The sequence below is a fragment of the Coregonus clupeaformis genome, chromosome 9, assembly GCF_020615455.1.
Source record: "Coregonus clupeaformis isolate EN_2021a chromosome 9, ASM2061545v1, whole genome shotgun sequence".
Classification (NCBI taxonomy): domain Eukaryota; kingdom Metazoa; phylum Chordata; class Actinopteri; order Salmoniformes; family Salmonidae; genus Coregonus; species Coregonus clupeaformis.
This window is the reverse complement of record NC_059200.1, coordinates 28,973,765-28,990,053: the sequence shown is the minus strand read 5'-3', so window position 1 is coordinate 28,990,053 and position 16,289 is coordinate 28,973,765.

Sequence of the window (16,289 nt, the reverse complement as noted above, 5' to 3'; positions counted from 1 at the left end):
GTAGCTAGCTGGCTCAATTACAGGTACTCTTAAGCGTGAAATAACATTGGAAACAACTAACCACAGTTGCTAAAAGTTACCAGTAGCTACCCGCTAGCTAGCTAGCTTTGTTGGTCCAAGTAGTGGGTTAGCTAGCACTCGTGCTTCGCCGGGGTCCGCCGAATACAATACTTACCTACAATAATTACCTACAATAACCTACAATAACTACCTAAGTAAACTACCTATAATACCTGACTACAATACCTACCTACAATCTAAATACATGGTTTAAGCTTTACTCAACATCATATAAGAAGCCAAGCTTACCTCCTGCTAGAGAAAACACAACCTCTCCCGACCACCGCGCTTCCTGATCGAAGAGTGGAATATGAGATTAAACTAACTCAGTAATTACTTGTACTGGCAATATAATTGAATTAGCTCTTCAATTATATTATGATCATTACAAAAATCAAATCATGGCTTTATTTTCATAGCACTCTTCGTTTTATCGCAGGAGACAGTTTTATTACTCATCACTGTATTCTTTACCAAAAGGTTGACTGGACCTCTTTGAAGTCACATCGATCACATCACTGCACTCTTCTTGTTTACAAAGCCCTGCTCCACATATTTCCGAAGTACCTAACATTACTGTTAAGATTTAAAGTGACAAGTTAATCAACCCCTTCTCAGTGTTTGTTGACTCCGCGAGTTAGGTAGATCAGCCTTTAATTTCCTTGCACTTTATGTGTGGAATGATCTGCAATACACTTTAAAATTGGAGGAATTGGTGCCTCTAGGGCATTTCAGAGGGTTGTTAGGGGACCTTTTTACTGAAGAATGTGTCAGTTTTTTATGATTGTAGATAGAGACATAAAACATCAGCTGACTTTAGTGATAATAAATCATCAGTACTGATTTCCTGTAAGTTGAAACGGCTTCAGTTCAAGTAAATATGTTTGCTAATTGGCCCAACATAATTTAGTCTGTCACACGTACACTCATTTTATCCTCAGAAATGGTTACAGAACCTATGGAAATTGGTTTGTTGCATGGCCCCTTGGGAAACTATACATTTTTTATTTATTTTTTACAAAAAAAGAGGTGGGAAGGAATAGAGCGTTGGGGTGAGTGTTACTGGCTATACTGGCTCGGGGTCGGGACGTGCCGGCGGCTCGGGCACGCACACCACATCATTTTAACGTGGAAATGTGGGTAATATTTGGTTGAGACGTGGTTGAGATTTCAACCTTTATTCACCCACTCAAAAAGACAGTCAGAAGATTGTTGAATTCCAAATGTGTTATCATTATGCTTTCAACCATTTTAAAAGCACAACAAAGTTCAAATGGGAATACAATGGCAGATATTTTGTATTTATACAACAACTTAATGTGTTATCACTGTGCTGCATCTAATAGCACAACCAAATGACCTGGATTGCAGTTGACATCACCTTAAAAGTACAAAGTGCAAATGATCAAAGCTATTCAAGATTCAAGATGTGAAGAGCTCCACAGACCTGCAACCTTTGCATACTATCTTGAACATGCACACTTTCTATGAATACATAAGAAGACATTGATAGTTACAGTAGGCTAACCTCAAAATGTGACCATGGATGTGTTACTCATTTTAAGGTTGAATAAATACTTTTGCATTAGTTTGTAAGATATCCTTAATTTTGGGCTATTTACTGTATTACAAAAAGAGTATTGAATTGTGTTTGGTTGACAACGAAACCAAATATCAACATTTAAAGGATATCTAATACTTGTATAGTTTCATCTGAGACACTGGCTTAATGCTGTTCTTTAACTTGTATTTTTGGTTTAGTTGGAGATGTGAATCCAACATATCATTTGTAAACTTGTCTACAGGTTAATAGGCTATTTGCTGTATTGCAAAAGTGATGTTGATTTGTGTTTGGATGAATAATTGATATGTTGCATTCACATCTCCATCTCAACCAAAAATCAAAGTTAAAGAATAGGACTAAATCCAATCAAACTTTATCTAAGGTGCATTTCAAGTGTTATATGATTTAGTCCTATTCTTTAACTTAGATATTTGGTTGAGATGGAGACATGAATCCAACATATCAATCATTAATTTGTAAACAAACTGGAATTAAAGCCAGACTAAGTTAGTGGCATAGATGGAACTAGCCAAGCAGAAGATACAGCTCCTTCAACTGTTGATAATTGGTTGTGTTGACAAGCAAACACAATTCAATATCCAGTTTGTCTACAAATTAATAATTTATATGTTGGATTCATGTCTCTATATTAACCAAAAATCTAAGTTAAAGAATAGGAGTAAATCGAATCGAATCAAACTTTAAATGCACTTTAAATGAAGTTTGATTTGAAGGTACTGTCCTGTAGAAGGCATCAACACAGTTGTTAATGAATTATAGTCAAACATCCCTTTCGGTTTCAAATTTACTCAGCATGACTGTCTGACAAAAACAACAACAGTGCCAATAGTTATATCCATAAAACATCAGATGACTTTCAGAGTACTAAATCGAATCGAATCAAACTTTAAATGCACTTTAAATAAAGTTTGATTTGATTCAGTCCTATTTTTTACTTTGATTTTTGGTTGAGATGGAGATGTGAATCCAACATATTAATGATCAACATGAAAATTACATTTGAAATCAACCAAACCTTGAAACCCTAGGTCTAAATGTAGTCTATTTTTAGTTGAACCATGGGAATTGAAACAATAGATGTTGATGACTTCGCAAATGCTATATACATTTTTTAGAATTTTTTGAAACAAGTTATCTTTTTCATTTCACTTCACCAATTTGGACTATTTTGTGTATGTCCATTACATGAAATCCAAATAAAAATCAATTAAAATTTCAGGTTGTAATGCAACAAAATAGGAAAAACACCAAGGGGGATGAATACTTTTGCAAGGCACTGTATGACTTATAAAGTATGGTTACATTTAATTAGCTCTGTTAAACCTACCCATTGGACTTTGATAGCAACAGTGAATATATTTTGTTATTTAGAGGTCACTTAATAATCACTGTTATGGTAGCACATTGGTAGTAATCAGTGACAAATATAAAAGCTAAGAACGGCTGGGCTTGGTTAAAATCCTTGATGGGAGAACAAATTAATGATTTATTTCAGCTTTTATTTCTTTAATCACATTCCCAGTGGGTCAGAAGTTTACATACACTCAATTAGTATTTGGTAGCATTGCCTTTAAATTGTTTAACTTGGGTCAAACATTTCAGGTAGCCTTCCACAAGCTTCCCACAATAAGTTGGGTGAATTTTGGTCCATTCCTCCTGACAGAGCTGGTGTAACTGAGTCAGGTTTGTAGGCCTCCTTGCTCGCACATGCTTTTTCAGTTCTGCCCACATATTTTCTATAAGATTGAGGTCAGGGCTTTGTGATGGCCACTCCAATACCTTGACTTTCTTGTACTTAAGCCATTTTGCCACAACTTTGGAAGTATGCTTGGGGTCATTGTCCATTTTGAAGACCCATTTGTGACCAAGCTTTAACTGCCTGACTGATGTCTTGAGATGTTGCTTCAATATATCCACATAATTTTCCTTCCTCATGATGCCATCTATTTTGTGAAGTGAACCAGTCCCTCCTGCAGCAAAGCACCCCCACAGTATGATGCTGCCACCCCTGTTCTTCACGGTTGGGATTGTGTTCTTCGGCTTGCAAGCTCCCCCCATTTTTCCTCCAAACATAACGATGGTCATTATGGCCAAACAGTTATATTTTTGTTTCATCAGACCAGAGGACATTTCTCCAAAAAGTATGATCTTCGTCCCAATGTGCAGTTGCAAACCGTAGTCTGGCTTTTTTATGGCAGTTTTGGAGCAGTGGCTTCTTCCTTGCTGAGCGGCCTTTCAGGTTATATCGATATAGGAATCATTTTACTGTGGATATAGATACTTTTGTACATGTTTCCTCCAGCATCTTCACAAGGTCCTTTGCTGTTGTTCTGGGATTGATTTTCACTTTTCGCACCAAAGTACGTTCATCTCTAGGAGACAGAACGCGTCTCCTTCCTGAGGGGTATGACGGCTGCGTGGTCCCATGGTGTTTATACTTGCGTTCTATTGTTTGTACAGATGAACGTGGTACCTTCAGGTGTTTGGAAATTGCTCCCAATGATGAACCAGACTTGTGGAGATCTACAATTCTTTTTCTGAGGTCTTGGCTGATTTCTTTTGATTTTCCCATGATGTCAAGCAAAGAGGCACTGAGTTTGAAGGTAGGCCTTGAAATACATCCACAGGTACACCTCCAATTGACTCAAATTATGTCAATTAGCCTATCAGAAGCTTCTAAAGCCATAACATCATTTTCTGGAATTTTCCAAGCTGTTTAAAGGCACAGACAATTTAGTGTATGTAAACTTCTGACCCACTGGAATTGTGAATTATAAGTGAAATAATCTGTCTGTAAACAATTGTTGGAAAAATTACTTGTGTCATGCACAAAGTAGATTTGCCAAAACTATAGTTTGTTAATAAGACATTTGTGGAGTGGTTGAAAAACGAGTTTTAATGACTCCAACCTAAGTGTATGTAAACTTCCGACTTCAACTGTAATGTTGAAGATCTGACATTTTTTTGAAGGTATAAATTCAACATGTTTTATATACGGTTTGTCTATGTTGAAAATTGATTACCATTTACCATGATGACATAATCCTGTGGTTGAAATTTCACCCTCAAAACAACAGTTGATGACTTTCTTCAAATCCAATGTATTTTCCACGTAGATTCCACGTCACAATATGTTGATTCAACCAGTTTGTCCCCAGTGGGTGGTCACTATGTATCCAAAACAAAATATATTTGTGGCATGGGCTGGGCAGCTGGGAGGGCTTGCCCGGTGGCACGTCTTGGACCCTGACATTCTTTTCCAGCGTCATATGGATGCATTGGGATATGCGTGTACGTGGAGGTGTGTGCGTGGGGCCGGATATGTGTCTAGTTGGGTGGACGTGTGTATGCTTGTCCGTGCTCACGGACATGGGCTCAGTATGCCCGAGGGTAACGGGGTTCCTTAGGTATCTGAATGAAAAGAGGCCATCTGCGCTCTTCTAAGGTCCTTACTACTGAATAGTGTCTGTTCCAGGTGCGCAGAAGTCAAAATAAGAATACTGGAAGTGATGGAGAAATAAAGGAATAAATCCAAAACTGAGGCATGAATTAACATCTTTATTTTGCATTCAAGCCTCAGTTTTGTAGTTTATTCAATTTTTCCGACAGTGTGTGGGTCTCCATCTTTTCCAGTATCCATAGGTACATGACCATGACATACATATCAATCCAACATATCAATTATTAATTTGTAGAAGAACTGGAATTAAAGTCAGACTAAGTGATGGATGCATCGCCTTCAAATGTTGATATTTGGTTGCGTTGACAACCAAACACAATTCAATATCACTTTAGAAATATAATAAATAGCCTATTAACTCGACCAGTTAACACATTATATGTTGGATTCACGTCTCCAACTCAACCAAAAATAAAAGAATGGGGATGAAGTCAGTGGCTCAGACCTAACTATCCAAGTAGTACATACATCTCCTTTACATGTTGATATTTGGTTGCATTGTCAACCAAACACAATTTAATATTAGTTTTGTAATACAGTAAATAGCCTAAAGTTAAGGTTAACTTGAAAACTAATGTAACATTCAACCTTAAAACGAATAACACACCCATAGCCACATTTTGAGGTTACTGTAACTATAAATGTCTTCTTATGTAATCATATAAAGCGTGCATGTTCAAGATAGCATGCATAGGTCGTTACTGGTCTGTGGAGAATTGCTATAATAATTTCTCTAATAATCTGTGCAGAATCTCCAATGGCATTGATCACTTGCACTATGTACTTTAATCTCAACTGCAATCCAGGTCATTTGGTTCTGCTATTAGATGAAGCACAAATCCAGGTCATTTGGTTCTGCTATTAGATGAAGCACAGTGATAACAAATAAACAAAATATCTGACATTGTATTTTCATTTGAACTTAGCTGTGCCTTTAAATGGTTGAAAGCGCAGTGATAGACATTTGTTTGACAACTAAACAAAAAATCAGACATTATTTTTCCATTGGAATTTTTGCTGTCATTTTGAGTGGTTGAACATAGGTTGTAATCTCATTGTCTCAACCAAATATTATCCAATTATCCAAGTTGAAATGACGTGGTGTGCCCAGGTGGTTGTGAGTGGATCTCTATGTATTTGAAGTGACATTGTTTTTATTAATATGTGACTTGGGTCTCTGCTCTCTAGCCAGCATTGTTGTTGTCTGATATGTTTGAACTGTAATATCTTTCCTACTAAAATAAACATTAAAACAGATCTTGAACCTGCAGTAAACCTTTTAACAAAATAAGGACCAGTCTTCAGATGAAAGAGCTAAGCTGGCCACACACTGAACATAACACACAGCCAGGTGAAGGTACTGTACTGTAGAAGGCATTAACACTTACACAGAGTAATTAATGAATGATTCAGTTAGCTTTCAGACCAAATATTATTTTTGTTTTACCCCTTTTTCTCCCCAATTGGTAGCAACAGTCTTGTCCCATCGCTGCAACATCAATCCTCCGAAACACGACCCTGCCAAGCCGCACTGCTTCTTGACACACTGCTCGCTTAACCCGGAAGCCAGCCGCACCAATGTGTCAGAGGAAACACCTTCCAGCTGGCGACCGAAGTCAGCTTGCAGGTGCCCGGCCCGCCACAAGGAGTCGCTAGAGCACGATGGGACAAGGAAATCCCGGCCGGCCAAACCCACCCTTAACCCGGACGACGCTGGGCCAATTGTGCGCCGCCTCATGGGTCTCCCGGACACGGCAGGCTGTAACACAGCCTGGGATCAAACCCGGGTCTGTAGTGACGCCTCAAGCACTGCGATGCAGTGCCTTAGATCGCCAAGCCACTCGCAAGGCCCCGCTTTCAGACCAAAGTTTTATTACAAATATTTATTTCATTTTTTGTGGGTTTCAAATCAAATTGTATTTGTCACATGCTTCGTAAACAACAGGTGTAGACTAACAGTGAAATGCTTACTTATGGGTTCTTTTCCAACATTGCAGAGATAAAGTTAAAATGAAAATAGGAATAGTGACGTGTTGAATAAATACACAATGAATAACGAATAAAATGTGCAGGAGTTCAAGGTAATTGAGGTAGCTACAGTATGTACATATAGGTAGGGGTAAAGTGACTAGGCAACAGGATAGATAATAGACTGAGCTTTAGCAGCAGTGTATGTGGAGCAGTAGCAGCAGAGTATATGGTGAGTGTGAAAGTGTGTCAAATCAAATTTGATTGGTCCTTACACATATTTTGCAGATGTTATCGCAGGTGCAGCGAAAGAGTTTCTAGCTCTTGAACGAGCGATGTCAGAGTCTGGAATATAAATATACAGTGCCTTCAGAAAGTATTCACACCCCTTTACTTTTTCCACATTTTGTTGTGTTACAGACTGAATTTAAAATGGATTAAATTAAGATGTTGTGTCACTGGCCTACACACAATACCCCATAATTTCAAATAGTTTTTTTTTGTTGTTGTACTATTTAAAAATGAAAAGCTGAAATGTCTTAAGTCAATAAAAATTCAACCCCTTTGTTATGGGAAGGCAAAATACGTTTTGGAGTAAAAAGTTGCTTAAACTAACTGTTTTAAAGTCACCATTGGCCTCATGGTGAAATCCCTGAGTGGTTTCCTTTCTCTCCGTCATCTGAGTTAGGAATGACGAGTGTATCTTTGTAGTGACTGGGTGTATTGACGCACCATCCAAAGTGTAACGAAATAACCTCATCATGCTCAAAGGGATAGTCAATCTCTATCTATCTTTTTTTTTTCATCTACCAATAGGTGCCCTTCTTTGCGAGGCATTGAGAAACCTCCCTGCTCTTTGTGGTTGAATCTGTGTTTGAAATTCACTGCTCGACTGAGGGACCTTACAGATACAGAGGTGGTCCTCTGTAGCTCAGCTGGTAGAGCACGGCGCTTGTAACGCTAAGGTAGTGGGTTCGATCCCCGGGACCACCCATACACAAAAAATGTATGCACGCATGACTGTAAGTCGCTTTGGATAAAAGCGTCTGCTAAATGGCATATTATTATTATTATTATTATTATTTATAATTGTATGTGTGGGGTACAGAGATGAGGTAGTCTTTCAAAAATAATGTTAAACACTATTATTGCACACAGAGTGAGTCCATGCAACTTATTATGTGAGTTGTTAAACAGATGGATTTTGATGGGGATTTTTTTATTATGTTAATTTGATTTCCAGAAATAGAGCTAACCACAGGCAAAATCCTAGACGAAAGCCTGGTTCAGTCTACTTTCCAACTGACGCTGGGAGACAAATTCACCTTTCAGCAGGACAATAATCTAAAACACCAAATATACACTGGAGTTGCTTGCCAAGACGACATTGAATGTTCCTGAGTGGCCTAGTTACAGTTTTGACTTAAATTGGCTTGAAAATCTGTCTAGCAATGATCAACAACCAACTTGACAGAGCTTGAGGAATTTAAAAAATAATAAGGTGCAAATATTGTACAATCCAGGTCTGCAAATCACTTAAACACTCACAGCTGTAAGCACTGCCAAAGGTGATTCTAATATGTATTGACTCAGGGGTGTGAATACTTATGTAAATGAGATATTTATTTATTTCATTTTCAATAAATTAGCAAAAATTTCTAAACTTGTTTTCACTTTGTCATTATGGGGCATTGTGTGTAGATGGGTGAGAAAAAAATAAATATTTAATCCATTTTGAATTCAGGCTGTAACACAACAAAATGTAGAATAGGTCAAGTGGTATGAATACTTTCTAAAGGCACTGGATATGGCAGCCATCTCGGAGTGTCATGTAGGGATTGACGGCTCTACCCTGGGGTCTCATCCTCTGGTGGTGTGGTTCCTGAAAGGCATGCGTCGGCTCAGACAAATGTCTAAGCCTATGGCACCGACTTTGGACCTGGCTTTGGTCCTGGATGCTCTGTGTGAGCATCCGTTTTAACCATTGGAGTCTCTGGACCTGAAGGTCCTTTCCTACAAGACTGCCATGCTCATGGCCTTTTTGGAGCCGGTGGAACCTGTGTGCATGGGCTGCCGTGGGCCTCCTAGTTTGGTACCCTCTGAGCCGGCTTGTGGCGTGATTTTATGTCCCCATAGTATGTTATACCGAGTGACCAACTGAAACAAACGTACAGTTATGAATATAACCACTGTTCCCTGAAGGAGGGAACGAGGTATAACCTATTCTGGCCCCACGCCGTCAGGGGATTTGGGCTCCCTGAAGAGCAGTACTGAATTGAGGAAATGGATGGAAGCCCCGGTATTATGAAGGCGGGGCTTCCGAGGGCGGGCTCAGCATCCATTGGCCCGTTGGCCGTGGTTTCAGTTTGCTTCAGGTGAATATGATTGGTTGTTGACTCCCCATAGTATGTTATACCTCATTCCCTCCTTCAGGGAACAGTAGTTATATTCATTACTGTGCGTTTTCACAACGAAACATATTTAATTAAACTGTTGACAGCCCCTCTCTCTGTGCACTTGAGAAAGGAATGAAGGAGAGAGAGAGGAGAAGATGGAAACGCACAGTGGTGAGATAATCTGTAGTTTAAGGTACATTTTCAGCTTATTAACTATGAAAATATAAAAAAATGCTTGATAAAAAATGTTAGGATTCAAAATCAAATACAAATGAACTATAATTGTAGGCTAACTATCCTACTCTGTAAACCGCCCTTCACAATCAATGAATCAACAGCATCGCCTGGACCTATACGCAGAGACCCAAGTCACATACAGTATTCATAACAACAGCGTCCCTTCAAATACATAGAGATCCACCCACAAACAATTATATATATCTATACCAAAACGATGTTCAGATACCTACAGTGGGGAAAAAAAGTATTTAGTCAGGCACCAATTGTGCAAGTTCTCCCACTTAAAAAGATGAGAGAGGCCTGTAATTTTCATCATACGTACACGTCAACTATGACAGACAAATTGAGATTTTTTTTCTCCAGAAAATCACATTGTAGGATTTGTAATGAATTTATTTGCAAATTATGGTGGAAAATAAGTATTTGGTCACCTACAAACAAGCAATATTTCTGGCTCTCACAGACCTGTAACTTCTTCTTTAAGAGGCTCCTCTGTCCTCCACTCGTTACCTGTATTAATGGCACCTGTTTGAACTTGTTATCAGTATATAAGACACCTGTCCACAACCTCAAACAGTCACACTCCAAACTCCACTATGGCCAAGACCAAAGAGCTGTCAAAGGACACCAGAAACAAAATTGTAGACCTGCACCAGGCTGGGAAGACTGAATCTTCAATAGGTAAGCAGCTTGGTTTGAAGAAATCAACTGCGGGAGCAATTATTAGGAAATGGAAGACATACAAGACCACTGATAATCTCCCTCGATCTGGGGCTCCACGCAAGATCTCACCCCGTGGGGTCAAAATGATCACAAGAACGGTGAGCAAAAATCCCAGAACCACACTGGGGGACCTAGTGAATGACCTGCAGAGAGCTGGGACCAAAGTAACAAAGCCTACCATCAGTAACACACTACGCCGCCAGGGACTCAAATCCTGCAGTGCCAGACGTGTCCCCCTGCTTAAGCCAGTACATGTCCAGGCCCGTCTGAAGTTTGCTAGAGTGCATTTGGATGATCCAGAAGAGGATTGGGAGAATGTCATATGGTCAGATGAAACCAAAATAGAACTTTTTGGGGGTGGAAACATCATGCTTTGGGGCTGTTTTTCTGCAAAGGGACCAGGACGACTGATCCGTGTAAAGGAAAGAATGAATGGGGCCATGTATCGTGAGATTTTGAGTGAAAACCTCCTTCCATCAGCAAGGGCATTGAAGATGAAACGTGGCTGGGTCTTTCAGCATGACAATGATCCGAAACACACCGCCCGGGCAACGAAGGAGTGGCTTCGTAAGAAGCATTTCAAGGTCCTGGAGTGGCCTAGCCAGTCTCCAGATCTCAACCCCATAGAAAATCTTTGGAGGGAGTTGAAAGTCCGTGTTGCCCAGCGACAGCCCCAAAACATCACTGCTCTAGAGGAGATCTGCATGGAGGAATGGGCCAAAATACCAGCAACAGTGTGTGAAAACCTTGTGAAGACTTACAGAAAACGTTTGACCTGTGTCATTGCCAACCAAGGGTATATAACAAAGTATTGAGAAACTTTTGTTATTGACCAAATACTTATTTTCCACCATAATTTGCAAATAAATTCATAAAAAATCCTACAATGTGATTTCCTGGATTTTATTTTCTAATTTTGTCTGTCATAGTTGACGTGTACCTATGATGAAAATTACAGGCCTCTCTCATCTTTTTAAGTGGGAGAACTTGCACAATTGGTGGCTGACTAAATACTTTTTTTCCCCACTGTAAGAGACACGTTACCATCGGGCATACTGAAACCATGTCCATGTGCGCAGACAAGCAGACACGCCCACCCACCTAGACACATTACTTGAACTTGTTCTCAACTGGCTTACCTGGTTAAATAAAGGTGAACAAAAAAAAAGAAAGCCGTCTCAGTATACAGGAAATCAGTACTTATGATTTCATATCACTAAAGTAATCTGATGTTTTATGGATGTATCTATTGGCACTGTTGTTGTTTGCGTCAGACAGTCACGCTGAGCGGACGTTTTACTATTTAAGTGATAATTCCAGAGAAGCCGGTGTTTGGAGGATATATTGGCATGGGTGTTGTTAGGCAAACCATGCCAATATATCCTCCAAACACCGGCTTCGAGGGCATTATCACTTTTATGCAATGGGTTACCAACATATTCAAATAATGATTTACATATTTTCATTAAAAACGTTATTTTGATAAACTTATTCATACTATTTAATTATTCCACAAAATATAGTCCCGACACAAATCTAGGGCTGCTACCCAAGCCAGCTGGTCGTTCGTTCTATCGGTTCGGTTGCCAGATATGCAACCCAGTCGTTAATTCTTTTTGTTCTGTATCTATGAACGTGACCCAGTTGTTCGTTCTAAATGTTCTGTTGCCATACTGGCTGGCAATGTTCTTATCCCTTGCTTGCTAGCTAGCCAACTACGGCTAATTTACAGTTACATCAAACAGTGCAGCCAGAATAACAACAAAGTAGCTGCGTTTGCATTTGTTTAAGCTGTTTTGTAGTGACATTTATTTGGAAACATCCATAACAATGAGCTAATGATGCGCGATTTTACCTGGAATAGAATATGTGCTCTCTCGTCCGGACACTGTTTAGAGGAGTTAGCCAACAACACATCTAACACAATCACTTCAAACTGAAGCTGGAAAAATCGCAAACTAGCTGCACTTCGTTTCGTTTGACCAGTTTTCTATTGACATTTCTTTGTATATATAGCCAAAAAAATTATGCTGATTCATGATTTTGACTAGCTGAGAAAAGCTGCCTGCCTGTCTGTCTCATCCCGACTCCTGACCCCTACACGTTCATTACTATGGGACAGCTGGAGATCGAATTTCAATACTGAAACAATGTTGCAAATGTCAGAAAGACAGACAGCAAGGTGTATACAAATCTCTGCTTTTGAAAACCAATTGCTACTCAAAAGAAATGGGAGATAATGTCTAGATGCTTTTTACAGTAGAGATCAAGTTTATAAATTGTCTGGCTGGGCTGATGAGACAGTGGATTGCGCAGTGAGATGGAACAGAGTAAACGTCATAGTTTTAGCCGGAGGTAACTTGTGGATAGACACCGGCTGGAATGTGGTTTTAATCAATCAGCATCCAGGATTAGACCCACCCATTGTATAACATTAATTAATGACTCTGTGTAAGTGTTGTTGCATTGTACAGTACTTTCACCTGGCTGTGTCAGTGTATAAACCAGCTTGGGTCTTTCATTTGAAGAACGATACTTATTTTGTTGAAAGGTTTTCTCAAGGTTCAATATCTTTTTTAATGTTTTTTTATTTTTTTATAATATTTTATTTTAGCTGGAAAGATCATTTCAAACATATCAGACAACATCAATGCTGGGTAGAGAGCAGAGACCCAAGTCACATATCAATAACAACAGCGTCCCTTTAAATACATAGAGATCCACTCACAACGCACACCACGTCATTTCAACTTGGATAATTGGTTAATATTTGGTTGAGACAATAAGATTACAACCTATATTCACCCACTCAAAAAGACAGCCAAAAGTTAGTTGAATGTCCATTGTGTTACCACTACGCTTTCAACCATCTAAACACACAATCAAATTCCAATGGAAAAACTTCAGATTTTTGGTTTAGTTGTCACACAAATGTCTATCACTGCGCTTTCAACCATTTAAAGGCACAGCTAAGTTCAAATAGGAATACAATGTCTGATATTTTGTTTATTTATACAAAATATGAATGTGTTATCACTGTGTTTCATCTAATAGCAGAACAAAATTACCTGGATTTCAGTTGAAATTAAAGTGCATAGTGCAAGTGATCAATGCCGTTCGATATTCTGCACAGATTATTACAGTAATTATGACAGCAACGATCCACAGACCTCAGACGACCTATGCATGCTATCTTGAACATGCACGCTTTATATGATTACATAAGAAGACATTTATAGATACAGTAACCTTAAAATGTGGTCATGGATGTGTTAGGAGGTGCTTCCCAGCCTATTTGTTTAAAAATATATATGACGATCTGATGTTTTTTTAAAGGTACAAATGCAACATATTTTATACAAGGTTTGTCTATGTTGAAATTTGGTTAACATGATGACATAATCCTGTGGTTGAAATTTCATCCTCAAAACAACAGTTTACCTTAATGACTTTTTTCAAATCCAATGTATTTTCCATGTAGATTCCACGTCACAATACACCAGTTTGTGCCCATTGGGAAACAATGATCTATAGCCCACCAAAACGATGTTCAGATACCTAAGGAGCCACATTACCTTCGGGCATACTGAGCCCATGTATTTGTATTCATTAGGGATCGCCATTACTCTATCTGGGGTCCAAACGTATTAAGGCACTTAAAGATAACAGATAAAACAGTACATCATATAACATTATTACACCACTACATATCTACAATACAAAATGTATAATACCACCATACAACAATATTACAAAGTACATGTGTGTATAGTGCGCATGCTAGAGTGTGTGTGCGTATACGTGTGTCTGTACCTGTGTGTGTGTGTCTCTTCACAGTCCCCACTGTTCCAGAAGGTGTGTTTGTATCTGTTTTTTAAATCTAATTTTACTGCTTGCATCAGTTACTTGATGTGGAATAGAGTTCCATGTAGTCATGGCTCTATGTAGTACTGTGCACCTCCCATAGTCTGTTCTGGACTTGGGGACTGTGAAGAGACCTCTTGTGGCATGTCTTGTGGAGTATGCATGGATATCTGAGCTGTGTGCTAGTAGTTTAAACAGAAAGCTTGGGGCATTCAGCTTGTCAACACTTCTTACAAAAACAAGTAGTGATGAAATCAATCTCTCCTCCTCTTTGAGCCATGAGAGATTGACATGCATATTATTAATGTTAGCTCTCCGTGTACATTTAAGGGCCAGCCGTGCTGTCCTGTTCTGAACCAATTGTAATTTTCCTAGGTCCCTCTTTGTGATACCTGACCACACGACTGAACAGTAGTCCAGGTGCGACAAAACTAGGGCCTATAGGATAGCGTTGTTTAGAAGGCAGAGCAGCGCTTTATTATAGACAGACTTCTCCCCATCTTAGTTACTGTTGTATCAACATGTTTTGACCATGACAGTTTACAGTCCAGGGTTACTCCAAGCAGTTTAGTCACCTCAACTTGCTCAATTTCCACATTATTCATTACAATATTTAGTTGAGGTTTAGGTTTTAGGGTTTCCCAAATACAAAGATTTTAGTTTTTGAAATATTTAGGACTAATTTATTCCTTGCCACCCATTCTGAATCTAACTGCAGCTCTTTGTTAAGTGTTGCAGTCATTTCAGTCGCTGTAGTAGCTTATGTGTACAGTGTTGTCATCCGCATACATAGACACACTGGCTTTACTCAAAGATTGAAAAGGTAAGGCGCCTAGACATCTGGCCTGGGGAATTCCTGATTCTACCTGGATTATGTTGGAAAGGCTTCCATTAAAGAACACCCTCTGTATTCTGACAGGTAACTCTTTATCCACAATATAGCAGGGGGGTGTAAAGCCATAACACATACGTTTTTCCAGCAGAAAATTATGATTGATAATGCCAAAAGCTGCACTGAAGTCTAACAAGACAGCTCCCACAATCAATTTCTCTTAGCCAATCATCAGTCATTTGTATAAGTGCTGTGCGTGTTGAATGTCCTTCCCTATAAGCGTGCTGAAAGTCTGTTGTCAATTTGTTTACTGTAAAATAGCATTGTATCTGGTCAAACACAATTTTTTACAAAAGTTTACTAAGGGTTGGTAACAGGCTGATTGGTCGGCTATTTGAGCCAGTAAAGGGGGCATTACTATTCTTGGGTAGTGGAATGACTTTTGCTCCCTCCAGGCCTGATGCACACACTTTCTAGTAGGCTTAGATTGAAGATATGGCAAATAGGAGTGGCAATATCGCCCTTTATTATCCTCAGTAATTTTCCATTAAAGTTGTCATTGTTGATAGACAACAATAATTTTTTCACCTCTACCACACTCACTTTACGGAATTCAAAATTACAATGCCTGTCTTTCATAATTTGGTCAGTTATACTTGGTTGTGTAGTCTCTGCGTTTGTTGCTGGCATGTCATGCCTAAGTTTGCTAATCTTGCTAATGAAAATATCATTAAAGAAGTTGGCAATATCAGTGTGTTTTGTGATGAATGAGCCATCTGATTCAATTAATGATGGAGCTGAGTTTGCCTTTTTGCCCAAAATGTCATTTAAGGTGCTGTCATTATATATATCATTTATCTTTGTGTCATAGTATAGTTTCTTCTTCTTTTTATTCAGTTTAGTCACATGATTTCTCAATTTGCAGTATGTTTGCCAATCGGTTGTGCAGCCAGACTTATTTGCCATTCCTTTTGCCTCATCCCTCTCAACCATACACTTTTTAAATTTCTCATCAATCCAAGGGGATTTAACAGTTGTTACAGTCATTTTCTTAATGGGTGCATGCTTATTAGTAACTGGAATAAGCAATTTCATAAATGTGTCAAGAGCAGTGTCTGGTTGCTCCTCATTACACACCACAGACCAGCAAATAATATTAAC